Raw genomic sequence first — 12,678 nt, forward strand, 5'->3', positions numbered from 1 at the left:
TTTAAGAGAGAGAAGTATAAAAAGAAATATAGAAAAAATCCCGTGAAATAAGGGAAACTTAACTGAAAAAAAAAAACAAAAACAAATTCAGTAAAGCTTTTTTACTGTATGGATTATAGTAAAATACAACACTTAATATTTTATGTAAAATGCTTACATACACAATTTGTTTCATCGCTAAAACACATGTTACCAATATTGGCAACTAGTGTTTTTTTAATGGTTCGTCCATTGCCTTTACTTGTTCGCTAACCTCGTTCATTCAAAGAACATAGAACATTCAAAAAAGTTATATAAATTATTAAAAAACATATTTATACTTCATATTTAAAAAGTTATAAATTAATTAAATTATACATAAATTAAAAACTTGTGCAGTCGACTTCAAAAATAGACTGCATTTTTTACTAGCTAGCATAAACTTGTGGACAAATTAATTTTTAAACACCATAAGTATCCATTAAAGGTAAGCATCTCGAAAACAATTTTATCGAGAGAAAGAATTTTAGCTCAAAAATTATTACCAAAAAAATATGTGAGCATGTCTACATAAGAAATAAGAAGAGACAATATCCAGAAGTGTCAACAATGAAAACAAAGAGTTTAAAACATCTAAAAGGTTTATTTTACACTAATTACAAGTTAAATAACAACATAATTACAAATAAACTTTTTCAGAAGAGAAATTATGGTCAAATTTTTCAAAACTTGGTTGAATCACTTTTTCCAAATCTTTATTCCTTTTGGATCCTTTAGTTCAGTAACTTATCCAAAATATTGCCCTAAAAAGAAATCACCATAAGGAAAATTAAGAATGATTTATTTTTCACACATTTAAAGCAGAGCAGCATTCTCACTAAATAGTAGAGACGTACCGAGTAGCACTTTGGCCGAGTACTCGGCCTTTTATTACTCGGCCGAGTACCGAGTTACCGAGTACTCGGCAGAGTTTCAAGTACCAATTATGTTTTAAGAAGAACCACTGACACACATGTGATGAATTTTGAACTTATTGGAATAGTAGTATAAACCTCCTTGTCCATATAATAGTTTTTAAAACTAAATTCCTGCTGAAATTTAATCACGCATTATATATATATATACAATTTTGTTTGTGTCAAAAATTTTACAAAAAAATAATTTTTTAAATTAAAAATAAATAAATAAAAGGTATGATTAATCAAGTTGGAATTAAAACAAATTACAGTGAAATCCCTCTAATGCGGACACTAACAGGACAATTTTTTTTTTGTCCACAACAGAGAGGTGTCCGCAGGACAGGGGTTTAGTAATGTTATTTGCATTTTAACTGGGGAATTAAAAATTGTCCGCATAAGAGGGGTGTCCGTCAGGAAGGGTTTCACTGTATACCAATCAATTAGAGTTCTAATCTGCCAAACAGAAATAATTTTTAAAAGCAGATAAAACAAATGTGCAGGAATACTCCAGACGCGTGTTTCTGCCCCCCCCCCCCCGTTACAAGGAACGTCTTTTTCAGTGCATAACATGTGAGCTAAAGAATGTAAAGACATTCAACAAAAAAATACGACTTTTGTCGGATGCCTTTAAATCTACGAGCCCCCATTTTGTGCATTGAAAAAGGAATTCCTTGTAATGCCAAAACACGTGTCTGCAGAGTTCATGCACTGTACTTTTAAGGTTGTTTTATTTTTTAAGCAAAGGTATTTTTTCATTTTTTATAACTAATTTTTGTTTGTAGCAAAAATCCATTTTTAATATAAAAATTCCATATTTTCTATACTTACATTTCTTGCGTAATTTTTAATAAATAAGTTTTATTAACTTTGGGGACATTAAAATAAAGATTTATTCCATTGAAGCATTACAAACTTCATTATTCTCAAAATTTAAATTTGACTTATAAATTTTAATTGTAAATAATTGCAGAATATAATGCTTGCTCTTTTTTTTATAAATTTTAGTATCTGTCTTGGACAATATTCAATTTTTTGCAACTACTCGGTATTGGCCGAGTATCTGATCAGAATTTGGCCGAGTACGGAGTAGTTACCGAGTACTCGGTACGTCTCTACTAAATAGTGAAAATCAAAATAAAGCATTTTAAAGCACCCTATTTTTTTTAACCCCTTTCCCTGGTTTCATAAGGTTTTCCTCCCTAATATGATGTTCAAAGGATTTTTACATAATTTCCAGGAATCCTAGGAAAAAGCACATGCATACATAGAAATATAAGCTATAATAAAATTAAACAAAAAATTAAGGCTAGATCAAAAGACATCGTAACTGCTAAAATGTATAAATCTTAAGCTTAATGCATGCTGGTAAACATGTAAATATCGAAAAATTTGTTTCATCAAATCAAACGAATGACAAAGAAAAGCATTTTTCCGACATCAATTCAAAATATGTGGTCTGTTTTGAAAAGAAAACAAAATGAGGTTATGAATATTTAGTGAACATCAATTTCAAAAAAAGAAAGAAAATCAATTGAAAACATAAACAATAATGATGATCATTAAGAGATATAATTAAACATAAAGCACTTTGGAGTCTTGCAAAGATCTCGGGGGAAACCTGCAACTGTAGTACAAGTATAAGGGGAAATTTCAGGGAAAAAACGTTTTGGCATTTTTAGTGCCAATACTGGGCTATTTCCTGACGAGCATCTACAGTATGATAAACAGATATTGAAAACACCTTTTTTCAGAGCATAAGCATCTAAGCCTTTGGACCCCATACATAAGCATGGTAGCAGATTTTCTAATAGAGGGGCTAAGGGGGGCCACAAGGGATAAATAAAAATAAACTATTTTATTAGATAAATTTTCATTCATTTTCCCATACATAAATAAAACTTTTAAACCAATTTTATAAATAAAAACATAAAACATATTTGAATAAAACCACTTTTGTTCGCTATGGGAATAATATCAGAGTCCGAGTCCAGTCCTAAAGGATGCATTTGTACTGGTTTAATATTTGTATTTTTTTTCCAAGTTCGAAAAGAAAAGTAAAGACAGAAAACATGTTGCATTGTTGGAAGGAAAAAGAAACTCCGGGAATCTTCAACTCCTTTACCCCAAAATAAGAGAGAGCAAATTTATTGGTCAAAAATTTTTTAAGTACAAAGAAGCTAACCAATGTATGACTAACCAATTTTTAATGCTTGAAAGAACTGTCATGGAAAAATTAAGTTTTTAAAATCAATTTCAATTTTTTCCTCCATACATTCAGAAAAAACTAGTTTTAAATTTTAAACTTTAAATCTTTTTGGATTTCCTTTTTAACTGAAAACTTATTTCATGCTCAAGATCCATATAGATGTTCCAATAAGTGAAAATTTTCCCTTGTGTATGTCAGTTGATCGTTAAAAAAAAGATCTATATTCGGTACTTGACCCAGTAGCAAGAACTTGGGTCGAGTACTCAGTAATCATCCTAAGTACTAAACTACACTAAATTACTGCAATCAATAGTAGGACAATGTTTTCAACCACACATGCACACTGGGTTTTAACATGCATACTCACCAACTTTGAAAAAGCTCATCGTTTAAATTAGGGATACATTGAGTATGCAGTTGATTTTTGGTATACTGATGACTATTTGGCACACAAAACCGAATACTTGGTTTGGCTGAATACCTTAATATTTAGTCAGCAATTGAATAGTAAATAACATAAATAGTTGACAATTAGTAGGCAAACAATTTTTTATACAATGAATGTATAGTACTCTAGTACAAACTTCCAACCTGTTATTTACTAATATTATCACATTTGAGTAATTCTTCAGAAAACGTAACTTTTGAATGCAAATATTTTTCAATCTCGAAACCTTTTGTTTCCTTTTTTTTCCCGTTCTTACATGAAAGTGTTACCTACTAGAAGTAACCATAAACAATGGCCCAGCTAAGTTTTAATTATTTTACACATAAATAAAAAGTAAAATAATCCCTTGTTCGTAGAAATTTTTTTTAAAAAAAGAAAAAAAACTTTTAGTATTTAAAAATTGAGGCCAATTTAACATCAAAGTAGTAGTTTTGTTAATTGTGCAATCAGTCAGCTATTTTAATGATTAGTGGGAATATAATATTAAGTTCTCTTAATTAAAGTATAGTTTAATTAGTAGTTTCAAATACATGTAAAATACTACTAAAATGAACTAAACCACAATATTAAAAAGTTAAATATACTTAAACAATTATCATTTGAGGCACTTGTGAAAGGAATAATTAATAAATAAGTATATACTTTTAATTAAGTTATTAAGCAACATAAACAGCCACACAAGGTGTGTGACATGCCACGGAAATGAAATTCACACGTTGTGAACCAAAAATAAACTAAAATAAAACTTATTATTCAAAAATTGGTGGCAGGTTTAAATCGATATATTTTTGATGAAATTAAAATTCATTGTTAAATGAATTGTTCCTAAAATTTTTTACTGTAAAAGGCATGTGACAGAAAAGTTACTTTTTGAAGAATGACTCATTTAAGGTGATTTTAGTGCAAGAGAAAACATTCAGATGTTACATTTAAGTTTCGTAGCTTTTCACTTTCTTTTATATCTTACGCCACATAAACATTTTTTTTTTACCGCTTATAAGTCATAAGTATGAAACTAAACTCAGTGGCGCAAAATTAGAGGCAATCCCACCGTGCCCATATCAATCTTCATGACAGAGGGCTGTGGGGTGCAAAGGCAGGTGTTCTAGTAAGGTGGTCAGCCGAACGTGGAACCTCCAGTGTTTAGTTTCCAAGCATGCTTGGTACTCATTTTATTGACCCACTTATGGGATGAAAGGTCGAATCAACTGCGCCCAACGGGGAATTAAACTCAAATCTGCAATGAGGAGGCACAAAGTGCCACTGGACTTCTTAGGTATGAAACACTAAGCAGAAAAAATCAATTTGTGAAACGTTTCTCGTCTCACAAATGATTAAAAAAGGCAATTTATAACGTGCGAAGAAAACACTCAGAAATTAAATTTTGCAGCATTTTGATTTCGGAAGTTTTACCATTCAAAATATTATGTAATGCTTAAAACAAAATAATTAATCTACAGAAAATAGATAAGCATCCTCAATTCTAAATTGCCATAAAATAAAAATACAAAAATTACATTTTTTAGCCAAATATTCAGTCTTCAGTCAAATATTTGACTAGAATTCTAATAAAATATTCGCTCAAAAACATAATTGAACTATCAAATCATCCAAAAGAAATCAATAACCAAACTCTCGACAACAAACATTCTTTTATAACACTATTTAATTAAAACACTAAAGAAACAATCATTTAAAAAACACAAAGGTATCTGTTCCATAATAGTGGAGGCTCATCCCCTAAAAGACGGTGCCTCAAAGAAGGACATTCCTAAAAAAGACACCCTTACAGTAAATTTTATTAGCAGTCTACTTTTGGTTCTTTTCAATAGTAAATGAGTGTTACTGATATGATTAATATAATTCTTAGATTGCAAACATCGCAATTGGAAAACAAAATATCAAACATATCATACTATTTTGAACACGCTTAAAATGAATTTCTGCTAAGATAAACTAAGGTGAAGGCCAATAGATTATAAAGGTCCCTTGGAGTTAGTTTTAATAAGGTTTGACTGTATTTTCAAAATAAATATGGAAATCTGTGCATCTTACATGCAACGATGGATACAAGGTGAGGGTCATAATTATCTGCCGACATTATTATCCAATCACTTTGTGCTCAAATATACGTAATGAATAACCTGCAAACAATTGGGGTATTTTTTTTTATTTAAATTCACTTAATATTTTTTAAAGTAAAAATCTGGAATACAACTTCCTTTCATTGCTTTTAAAATTAATTAGTATTGTTTATGTCCCACAAGGTGCTTTATTTCTGGATAAGTTATTGCTTTAATTGACACCCAAGTATTTTCAGAATTTTTTATGCACCTTAAAAATATTCTTCAGCATGACCAGCCCAAAAATAGCAGTATCTAACCCCCTGATATCAACCTTTTCATCATTTATAAGCTGTACCACAAAAGATGGCTAATGCACTTCTTTTGTCGTAAGTAGGATCAGGCCCGGCATTTTAACTACTGTGAATGCGTTAGGCATTAGGATCGGCAATGGGGTTAAAACCAAGGATTCTGGGAGGAATTGAGCCCCTAAAACCTCCTACCTGGCAGCGCCCATGCATACCCTAGTCATGCTCATCTTTTTTTCTTGGAAGAAAGGGAGGGGGGAAATCCCCCCCCCCTCCAATGACGAGCATGGATGGGTATGCAGTGGGACAGCCAGGGTTGAGATTTTAACTGTTGAAAGCTGCCCAAGTATCCTTGGTTGTAGCACATGTTACCAATCCGAAATGCAGTAGTTTATATACGTATAAGGCAAGGGGGCCCATATAGGGGTGAAGGGGGGCTAGAGCCCCCCCTTGAAATTAGAATTTCCTTGCTTTTAGTACTTTTTTCCTTGCAAAAATGTAAAAACATTTCTTCTCCAGCCATTAATGAATAAGTTATTAAAAATGTCAAATTTTAATGACTCTAATCTGTCCTGAAATCAGTTTCCATGGGGAAAACATATAGCTAAACCACAGGGAAAATATTTGAGCCCCCCCCCCCTGCAACTTTGCATATGGGCGCCCTGCCTATACAATACAATACAAATAGGACGTGTTCTCATACCTATACAATACAAATAGACTACCTAAGATTACAAAATGAAAAGTTCTGTTTTCGTGTCCAGTTCATCGGACATCACTCTGTGGCACAATTATACTGAACATTTTATATTCTTTTAAATTTATTATAAAATTTTATTATTTCATATCGATAACATTTAAATACAACAGCGACCAGAAATAAAAGCACTGAATACAAGTAACAAGTAGAAAAATTAAAATCGTTAGTTTAAGAGCAAAGAAACTGATCGTCGCTCAATAGAGTTTAGAAAAACATTTCTTAAAATAAAATATCAATACATACCTCTAAATAAATTCCGATGAAACACTTCTTGATCCAGAAGTTATTTTTCATCCAATTGTGCAAACTGGATCAAACTTTAAAGCAAGGATTGTCTGGGTGAATGAAAATTCAACTAAGTATATGGAACAAAATAAAAAATGGTAGGTATGATTATGCATCATTTATATAAAAAAAATCCAGATTAAATAAAAAATTATTAAATAAAAACAAAAAACCCGACTGCGTAAAAACCAAAAAAACTAAAACGAAAAATGTATAAGCCCAGTAGTTTAGAATGTATTAAGTACTACTAAATAACTACACCGTTGAAATAGTTTTATAACCGTACACACATAAGACAAAGCATAAATTCAAAAGCAGAATAGAAGGATCAACAGTAAGGGCCCATTCCTTTCTGATTCAAGAACCCCGTAAAGTTTGAATGAACGACATTTTCGAAAACGTTTTCGATTTCGGGTAGTTTTTCGAAATTGAAGATCGAAAAATTCAAAAATTTTGGCGATCTTTGATGATATTGGAGACAGGGGGTTGAGGACTCTCCCCTGAAAAAAGTTTTGGAACTAAAGTCGTAAAAATACAGTTGGCGATTTTTTGTGATGAGTTTGGGGGGGAGGGGGGGAGGTTTGGAGACCTTTTCCGGAAATTTTTCGAATTTACAAATTTAAATTTGCAAAGGTAAATTCAGGTTTGTGAATTCGGGGGGGGGGGGATCACCCCAATTGCTCCCTCTGTGGATCCACCACTGCCCCTCCCCCACTTCAAGGACCTGCAACCATGACTCCTATAAACCTACCATTATGATTAAAACACATTCCAGTCAAAAACATTCATACCAGAACCAAATCATTCAAAAGAATGACATGAAACGCGCCTTTGACAACAAACATTCGATTATAACACTATTTGAAGGAAACACTTCAAAAAACAGCAGTACAACCAGGGGGAGCGTTCAAGGAACTAGACCCAAATTGAAATGACCAAGAAAATTCAAAAATAAAAATATTTGTGTTTCGCATATAATTTCATTAGTCGTATATAAGAAAACTTGAAGTAAGCACGATTTAAACGTTTTTGAAAGTACTGCATGAAACAAGCCTATTAAATGAAAAAAGTATAATAGGTATTCGTTATTATGTATTGAACTCAGCAGTGACTAATTTTAAAAATGTATAAATGATAAAAACGTATACAAGAGAAACTTATAAACTGTGCTTCACTGTATAATACACAGAGTGGTCCGAAAGCGGGAGTAACCCGTTTTTAATTTTACTATGGTTGAATGTTTGCTGTAAAGTTCAGGCTCCGATCTGAGTACCTACAGTTCGGGGGGGGGGAGGACACATCCTTAAGAGATCCACGGCCCAAGAAATTGAGGGAAAAAAAAGAAAAAAAAAACTAGTACTGAGACTTATTTACGTAAACAATATACACTGCTGGTCTAGGAGAGGACCCACTGAGTTTTTGCAAGGGGGCAAAAATTTATCGAGCTGGGCTTAACAGTTACTTTGAAGTCTTAAGAGCTTCAGTTGAGCAAGATCCATGTTGCAACACAGCTGAATTCTGCACCATATTCCACTTAATTTGGGCGTTTAGAACATTGCGTTTAAAATTCTGCTCCGAACCCAGCAAAACATCTGCAATAACATGGAGCAGAATTCCACTGTGTTACGACATAGATGGTGCTCTGCCGATTTTTACTACTTGCAAGACTGTAAAGTGACTGCGTAACGAACATAACACTGAATATACGATGGGGGAGGGGGGTCACCCCGTTTGAACCACTCTGTATTCTGTATATTAGACCCTTAAAGAAATGAAATCCTGGCTATGCAACCCCCAATAAAAAGTTATTTGATTTTATAAGTCACATGAACGACTCTCTAAAAAAGGCATACCCACAGTAAATTTCAATAGCACAATCTCACCACTTTAATCACCTCCTCCCCCCTCCCCCCCAAAAAAACCTATACACACCTATGCAAACACAGCCTAAATTTCCTACTAGAAAGACATGGCTTCTCGTCCGCTCAGATTGAGCAAATTGAAAACTGCTTCAATTTCATAGAGAGCTGCGATTCAGACAATACAGCAGTTAATGATGTGAACATTCTCCTTACAGTAATTATTATACAAAATATTATATTTTAAGTTATGAATAGTTGTAAGTTATAGTAAAACATAGTATTATTATAGAAATTTACATTTAATTTATAAGTTTAGGCACATTGAACTAGAAACAATTCAGTAATTAATTAAGTGTTGAAAGTTGATAAGAAATACATGTTACATCACATTATTTTTGGTTTATAATAATTGTATGAATAACTGTTTAAAGATTTAGCTATAAAAAAAAATGTATGAAACATGTTTTAAACATTTATAGCTGTGAAACTAATGAAAACAATGATGTCATTATTTATATTTTGTACTAAAAACGAATCTGTCGTTAATAGGTAGCCTAAAGCAATTTATTTTCAACTACGTACCTATGTTTTATTTCATTGGTTTAAATGTAACATTTGAGTTCATTAAAAACAATCTAAAAAATGTAACCAATTCCTATTAGTCATGGATCATGGTTATTTAAAACCAGGAATATAAAGCATGCAGAGAATTAGTAAATAATTCATTTTGTCCTCATGCACAACATCTTTAATTAATTACATTAATTTAGAAAAATACTGCAGAAATTTTTGAATGAAACTAAGGAAATTAAAACACATGGAGCATAATATGATATTCATTTGTGCGTTTATATTGCATCACGTTTGCATGCAGTACGTCTTGAAGTACGTCTTGATACAATCAGTATCAATTCTAAATTTCAACGTTACAGCGAAGCTTCGGTACTCGCCATCAATCAATGCTCACAAATTATTGTTATCAAAATAGCTAATAAAAAAAGAACAGTGGATTAAAATTACACTTAAACAATAGTATAGAAAAAAAACCACTTACTTAATATTTTGAATCCAGACATTGGAATCACATGGCGACGGCGACGAAGCACGAAGACAACATCTTTCTTTCGATGCCTAGGCGCAATACTTAGATGAGAGCCTGTATGTCAGAGTCCCTACTCTCCAATACGTATATTTGGTCCAGATATTGTGGGACTTATATCATACATTACATATTTAAAAGGTTAAGTTGTTGGAAGGGACTCTAGTTGGAAGACAACATTCGTTCAACACAGGCCATCCATCTTGATTTTTCTCCTTCCCGCTTCTTTGCGTAGAAACACGTGACAACGACACGTGATCTTTATCAGCTAGCATATTACGGGGAATGACCGTATTCTGCACAAATTAAGGGACTGGACGACTGCCCCGTAATTTTACGGTCAACGCAACTTAAATTTACTGTAGTTTTTTTACAATTACGGTCACTGCCCTGTTTTCTCGAAGAAGGGCACTTACCGTATAATTTTATGGCCAATACGCCTAAATTTACGGAAATTTTTTAGAGTGTAAAGAAGGCGAAATCAAGAAATGTAATTCAAGAAATCCTAATATCGTAAAATGTTTAAAAAATTACCATAAATGCCTTTATTATTTCAAGTCAAATATATCTTTCTCTCACTCATTTAACCAAAAAATAATCTTCCACTATTAATGATGTTTAACAATGTTTAGCATACTCAATAAGTATATTCACATTCAGTATACTGCTAAAAAGATCTGAACTTGGTGTTACAGCTGTCGTGTCATAGTGTGTTATATAGAACTGGTTTTTGTGCCATAATGAATATTAGTTATAGAGATATCATGAGGTGAAAGTTTTATTTGAACTTTTGATTTATTACTATTATTATTATATACTATCCAGTTTGTCTTTAAAACATGATTGCAAACCGGAACCGAAAAGTAGTTCAGGGACTCTCCTCTGCCAGTTTTTAGAAATTGAAGTTCCAAAAACGCAATTTTAGACTATTTTCGGAAGTGTTGCGTAGAGAGGGCTACATGGGAATTGTCCCGGAATTTTTCATAGATTGTAGTCTTGGAAACGCAATTGTAGGCCGTTGATGGTAACTTCAGAGGAAGAGGTTTTTGTCCTCCAAAAGTTGATTCCCGTGAGCTAGGGTCCCGGTTTCCCCCACCGCTCCTAGATCCAGCACTGATCTCTGTAACGAACTTTCAAGAAAATGATTAATCAGTAAAGAATTCCACTGCAACGTAAATACGGAAGTTAATAGTTTAAATGTAAATGCAGTTTTTGTAGTAAGTAATATTGTGTGCTACATTTTCCTGCAACTTTTTTATTAGTACACGTTGTTCGTGTGCAATTCTGCTGTAAGCTATTCAATTGTTTTGGAAATATCTTTGTATTTTAAATTTTCATAGTAGCTATGTTAATTAATAATTATATTCATACAAAGCCTAAACCATCATCAGCCTTCAGTCCCAAAATACGCGAATTTAGTGCATATTTATTATTTCTAAAAGCTTCTTTTACACTTGTGTAGTACAGGGGCGGATACAGGCTACTTTTTTAGGGAGGCGGGTCATGCTAAAGAATGCCCCCCCCCCATGAATGAAACTACGGTTTTGGTTTCGAAAAATTTCTGAAGTTGCTTGGATGTCAATAAAAACCACCAAATTGACCTGGAAGAAATGTCTGGCACCTAATAGGACATTAACGGTTTAAATTAATTTCATAAGCAATGAAAAGAAGCATAGTATTTCAAATTCAAATTTTACTTTCGAAAATAATTAATGAAATGAAAAGACTACTGAAACCGTTTACATTTTATTTATTAAAGGTTTGAACACAATGTGGATGGATACTGTTGTCGACTGTTTAGGGGGCGTCATGACCCCATGACCCTCCCCTTGTATCCACCACCGGTGTAGTAGGTATTCTGAGAAGATATTAGTGCTAAGTCATTGTTCTAAAACGTATCCTAGAAACTGCGCATAAACGTGTGCCACAAAATGTTTAGCGTAAGTGTTCACAAACGTGTCTTTAATGCTATCCTGTAAGTGCTTCAAAAGTGTGCTAAAAAGAGGGCTGAACTAAATATATGTTCCGAACTATGTTTCTAGAAGTGTTTTGGAAACTGATCCAAAAAATTGTTCTAAAAAAGGAGACAAGTGTACGGGTTCAAAAAATGTTTTGAAAAGTGTTCAGACAACGGTTCTAATAAATGTTCCAAAATAAGTGTTCTCAAAAAGGAGACAAGTGTCCGTGTGAAAAAAATGTTCAAAAAGTGTTTGATTATTTGCAATGTTATTTAATTAGATATCTAGAAGAAATCATATAGACGATTTCACACGTGGAAGAATGATCGGAAAGCTGGAGAGTGGCGTAGTGGGAAAAGTGTAGCTGAAGAGTTTAGAATTAACAAAAGTGTTGTTTTGTATACTTGGAAAGCCTTCCAAACCATAAGTACAACAGTTAGAAAGGTTGGTGATGGTCGGCCCAAGAAAACAACTGCGGTTGATGAGCGATATATCGTCCTGCAGGCGAGAAGAGCCCGAAACCAGTCAGCAAGCACCATTGCTCATCAAGTGTCTACCTCAACGGCGCGACAAATGTCGCGGTTAAGTGTCCAGACGCCTTCACACAGGTAGCCTATTCTCCCGTCGTCCTGAACGCTGCATTTCGTTGGAACTTGGCCATCGTAGGAATCGTTTACATTGATGTAAAGAGCACAAAAACTGGACATCTTATCAATGGAGTCGTGTACTCTTTACGAATGAGAGTCGTGTT

The 12,678-nt window shown here is 33.1% G+C and overlaps 1 long non-coding RNA gene across 1 annotated transcript; it reads right to left on the reverse strand.

Moving 5' to 3' along the window:
- Positions 1-682: 682 nt before the first annotated feature.
- LOC129233185 (uncharacterized) lies at positions 683-9,996 on the reverse strand. The gene is made up of 3 exons (XR_008581433.1): positions 9,925-9,996; positions 6,967-7,058; positions 683-782 (listed from the first exon to the last, which is right to left on the reverse strand). It is a non-coding gene; the product is annotated as an uncharacterized LOC129233185 (long non-coding RNA).
- Positions 9,997-12,678: the final 2,682 nt, after the last annotated feature.

Source organism: Uloborus diversus, unplaced genomic scaffold (assembly GCF_026930045.1).
Source record: "Uloborus diversus isolate 005 unplaced genomic scaffold, Udiv.v.3.1 scaffold_235, whole genome shotgun sequence".
NCBI lineage: Eukaryota > Metazoa > Arthropoda > Arachnida > Araneae > Uloboridae > Uloborus > Uloborus diversus.